The sequence below is a fragment of the Papaver somniferum genome, chromosome 8, assembly GCF_003573695.1.
Source record: "Papaver somniferum cultivar HN1 chromosome 8, ASM357369v1, whole genome shotgun sequence".
Lineage (NCBI taxonomy): Eukaryota > Viridiplantae > Streptophyta > Magnoliopsida > Ranunculales > Papaveraceae > Papaver > Papaver somniferum.
The window spans coordinates 34,968,247-34,973,378 of record NC_039365.1 but is presented as its reverse complement, the minus strand read 5'-3'; the positions used below and the strand labels follow the sequence as shown (position 1 = coordinate 34,973,378).

The 5,132-nt window shown below is 37.1% G+C and overlaps 1 long non-coding RNA gene across 9 annotated transcripts; it reads right to left on the bottom strand.

Moving 5' to 3' along the window:
- Positions 1 to 1,074: 1,074 nt before the first annotated feature.
- LOC113305771 lies at positions 1,075 to 4,861 on the bottom strand. 9 transcript variants are annotated; one of them, XR_003338536.1, is made up of 8 exons: positions 4,511 to 4,861; positions 4,356 to 4,390; positions 4,193 to 4,250; positions 3,386 to 3,489; positions 2,835 to 2,893; positions 2,628 to 2,726; positions 2,214 to 2,526; positions 1,075 to 1,985 (listed from the first exon to the last, which is right to left on the bottom strand). It is a non-coding gene; the product is annotated as an uncharacterized LOC113305771 (long non-coding RNA). The 9 variants fall into 9 exon arrangements; XR_003338540.1 differs by having other exon boundaries at positions 2,649 to 2,726; XR_003338538.1 differs by lacking the exon at positions 2,835 to 2,893 and having other exon boundaries at positions 1,075 to 1,674; positions 1,801 to 1,985.
- Positions 4,862 to 5,132: the final 271 nt, after the last annotated feature.

The following is a 5,132-nucleotide window of genomic DNA, read 5'->3' as shown; positions in this document are numbered from 1 at the left end:
GGCCAAAGCTAAAATTTGGCTCCGCGGCCAATGCTAGGGTTTGGCGTCGTGGCCAATGCTAGGGATTGGCGGCATGGCCAAGGCTAGAGTTTGGCGGCATGGACAATGATAGGTTTTGACGGCATGGCCAATTCTAGGGTTTGGCGCCGTGGTGTTGGACCCACATGTAGCGTGGCAATATTGGCCATGTTGCCACATCAATCCCAACGCTCTGGGAAACGTTATTTGGCTTTGGTTGGCGTAGCAACTTTTCCCAAATTAGGGTTTGGCATGCCGAAACCCTAATTAGTGAGTGTGGCATGCGGTCGCGGCATGGCGACACTTTTGTGCAAATGGCGTCATATCTATGTCAAAGTAGTTATGGCAAGGCCATAGTGTGGAAACGACCGCAGGAGTAGGGATTGTTGTGGGTGGCCATGATATGGCGCCAACCCTAGGGCTTTTTGGGTCCCACACGGCTCGTGGCATGTTGTGGGGCCGAAGTGGCATAGTTTGTGTCGCGACTGGAAATTAGGGTTTTGGTTAATGCAGAGTCGTTTTTCGGACTAGAAAACCCTAATTTAATCTTTTCATGGTGTTGGCCTCGAACAAGGGGTAGGTTAGCACATAGGGCGCTATTTATGGCATATTGCCACGAAGTGGCACGTTGTCATGTTACCGCAGCGGAGTGGCATGTTGGCATGCCGATCAATATGTTGTTGTGGCAGGGCGCGTTTGGCTTGCCAGTTAGTATGGTGGCGCATGCTAGTGGAAAATAACCGATTTAAGATAGTCAGATAATGTCGTTCTAACGAGTTAAACGACACTTTCGGACCGTTGTTGAAAGTGCCGTAGATTTAGTGTCTTTTTCGGGAACGACACTATCTGGTTGCTTTTAATTACGATGCTTCCAGAGCGCCGCTATGCACGACACCAGTATTACGTCGTTGATTTATTTTAATATTTAAAAAATAAGTCAGATCTGGATGACTCGGGTTACTCTGACTGAGCTGAAATAGTTCTGATTCAAATTATACTATAATGACTGACATTCAAATGACAATTCAAATTCAAAATCAAATGAAATTATGAAAATTCTCAAAATCAAATGAAATCACTAAAATTCTCAAATTCAAGTGAAATCCAAATGACAATTAATATTAAAATTCAACTTCAAATTCCAAATGAAACCTGAATCATCTAATACCAAATGACAGCTCCATTACATTGAACTGTGCTCATAAATTTAGTCCAAAATCATTAAAAAAAAAGGATTCAACTCCCTATTGTTAAGGTTTCTTAAAAAGAAGTGATACCAACACGTCCTAAAAATTTCAACTACAATTTCTGTCATGAGGACCTTGGCACCAGCTTGCTTGAGAGAAGATCCTGTAGAAGCACATCCCTTTCCAACATTTCCTTATCCAGCAGCAACAATGATCTCACCATCAACTATGATATATGAGAACATCGGGAAGAGAGTGACGGCATCCATGAAGGTATCGAACTACATTCAGAAGAAGAGTAAAAAGTCACTTTATATGACTAGTCGATAATAATATACACGGAGGTAGACCCATCATCAAGACAACAACAGCAACAACAGTGACTTCATTGAGACAAAGAAATAAACCATATATAGGCAGTGAAAATCGTAGGCATGATAAGTATGATAAGTACTCGTAAAGAAGCTGCCTGTTACAGGGCAAATAGTAACAATTAATAAAAGTGTAAAACTGTATATTTGATGTGAAGTGTATATTTTACTTAAGAATTTTCACCAAGTTCAGTTTCCAAACAAAATTTTACTAGATTTTTTACCTTTCTAGTTAGCATCTCCTACAACACAATTGTGAAACTGAAAATGTTCACCTTGTGATCGTAAGGCTTTGCTCTATGACCTACATTTTGTGGTTGCGACGTAAACTCAGTTATCCAAATTTGAAGATATTGTGCACTCACACTGTAAGAGCTACTCCAAATTCTGCCGATAGGATGTCACATGGCTGCAAAAGAATAGAAAAATAAATCAAAATGTGCTAGTCAAGTTACAATGAAAGATCTTATACTGCATAAGTGCATAATAATTCATTGATAGATATTCTTTCTTCCGGGAGAATGCTAATTGCTAAGTCACTGCTATGTGTGATAACCTCTAGTCTAAGAACCACTCTACGGCGAATGATTGTGGGTGGAGATCATCAGATATACTAGTCAAGGCATTTTGAACTCACCTCCAGCATGATACAGTCATTTTTGCAAAAAATCTCGTGTATCTTCTTCACTTTTTCCATCGAAGCCACTTTATCTGCAACCTTGGGGGACAACAACTTTAGTAGCTTCTTCATCAGTTATTCCTTTGAATATATCAATCTCCACCAGGTAGATTCAGAACTATATAAAGTCAACACAATCGGTGGAGATCGAAGGATAGAGTGGCCTTGACGATAACCTCTAACCCAGAAAATTGAGTTAGTGACATTCACCTTGATTATCATTTCAGTTTCTCAGCAAGGTCTTCAATGCTGGTCCCTCCCTTTCTATAAGCTGGAACACAATAGATGGTAAGAGAATTAGAAGACATCTCACTTGCTGGGGTTGGTTGAAAAAAATACAACTGAACAATTAATGGGAGACAATAAACATACTCATTTGGTTTAAAGACATACTGGATCAGCAGTTGTCCTGTCAGGAGTGATAGCGAAGTACATCTCATTGACTAGATACATCTTTTCACACAAATAAACCTGCACAGGAAAAACAAATGACTGAATCTTAAATCCCCTAATGGAAATGGGGTACTTAGATTCCACGAACAAAACTGATACTAGATTATGATTGAGAAGAAAACATACATCAGAACTACGCACACCAGAAGCAAACGTACATTACATGAAAATAGGTCTAATCAATCCTGAAAAGGTACCAATTAAAAGCATTATCGATAGTGTTCATCCATAAATTACCCCACAATTGGAACGAACACCACACTATCAGAATCAATAGGACCATGAGAGTTAACTAACGTACCAAGATAAAGAAACTCAGTACTAGTATTATAAATGTTTTAGTTCTTGTTACAGGAGGGAGTTTCTCAACAACAAAAGATGGATTATATGTATGAAACAATCTATGACTATCTGATCTGGAGGTTTTTGTGTCTGAAGAAGTGAAGTGTTTGAGTTTGTAAATGAGGAGAATGATTGATATAATGAACGTTGTTAAAAAGAGTGATAAGCCTAAGTTATAAACCATACACAAGAAAAATCAAAAATTACGTAAGTATAAATATTGGAGTATAGTAGAAACACAACTAGTGTGAATTGCGGCTGTAAACAAACACAAACGCTCGACGACTCATGTTAACTTAACAATCAAAATCACCACAACTGTTCAAGCTTATTACCATGTTGAGGAGCCACATCAAAAGATACAATGTCTCCATTTTGAAGCAAAGTTCCTGGACTCCTTTTACTCAACTTTTCCCAATTCAAATATGTACCATTCATTCTGCAACAACAACAAAATGCCTTCAAAAATCTCATCACAGTCTATTAATAGTAGCTTTTCACAAAACAAAACCCAACAAACAACCTAGTATCTTTCAAAGACACATGTGACGACAAACAAGACTCCTCCCATCTTCATTGATCACATACAAACAGGCATTCGCTGATCTCGCTTCGCCAAACTCCAAGAAGTATTCATTTTTATTTGAAATTAAACCTTATCATCTTGTTAATAACTTAAAGCTTTTGGATGATACTTTCTGGAAGGGAACAAACACAACTCTACATACTTGAATCACCTATTAAGATACTACACCAAATGCTAATGAAGAGCGCATTAATCTGTTGTTCATGATAACATGACCAATACACACTCAAAATTCAACTTTTCTAAAGGACTTAGTAAATGTGGAAGAGCTATCGACACAGTATGACATAGTTCATCTGTTGAAACTTATTCGTTTTATTACATAGAAATATACATAGATGCAGGGGTATGATGATACAATGTACTGCTGAATAACATGGTGATATCATTCTTACAGCGAATTAAGAATCAACTAAGATAAACAAAAACCCAGACCCTAAAACATGATAATAAACAAAACCCATAAGTAATATTCAAACAAAAACACTCAAAATAAAATCAAATTAAACAAATAACCTCTATAAATTACAAGAATTAACACTTTAGTGTCTCTTACCAAGTATAGTTAGGTGAAGATGACTCATCTAGTACTATATTGAAGAAGAAAACGAACCCTACCATTGATGGAAAAGAAAAAATCATTAGAAATTAATACTAAACAAAACCCCTGTAGCAAATCAGAGTTTATGATAAAGAAGGCTAGCAAAATTAGTTCTTACCTGTATAAGGAGCACCTTACATTATCAACAAAAATCTATAAACAAAACCAAAAACCCCAAAAGTTAATTTCATAACAGTCATTTCTTAAAATCAAAAAACAATAAAGCCCTAAATTTATTAAGCAGTATAAATCAAAGAGAGAAAGTGATTATACCTTTTTCTATATGAGAATTTACGGATCTAGGTAATACCAAAGTAGAACAAGAAATACATGGAGTAGATCTGTTAATTGTTTTGGTTCATGAAGATCTGTTAGTTTATTTGAAATAGCAGATGGATTTTTGAGATGAAGAGTAAAAGGATTTTGGTTCATAAATATCACTTCGTGATATAGCAGATGGATTGGAGAGATAAGGAGGAAATGGTTTTCTTGGATTAAAGTTTCGGCTGTGAAGATTTCGGGAAAGAAGAGAAACAAGAGGCAGAAGAAGAAGAAAAAGAAGATAAGATAGGCTAGCCTTTTCTAGGTGAGAGAAGAAGAGAATCAGATCCATTAGATCAGGGAGATTTCTCAATCCCCAAAAACGCGTTAAAAAATCTATTACAGAAACAATACCATCGGTATTGTCGTTGTGGAAGTCAACGAAAGTCCAGCCATACGACAACTTGACTTTGGTCAGCAACAAAATCACTTGTGTCATTCGAGAAGTCAACCAAAGTCCGACTACAACGACAACTTGACTTTAGTCAACAACACACTCCCACTTGTGGTTGTTTTGAGACATTAGGTATCCGTGTCTTTTCATTACGTCTTAAATAGCCTCTTTTCCACTGGT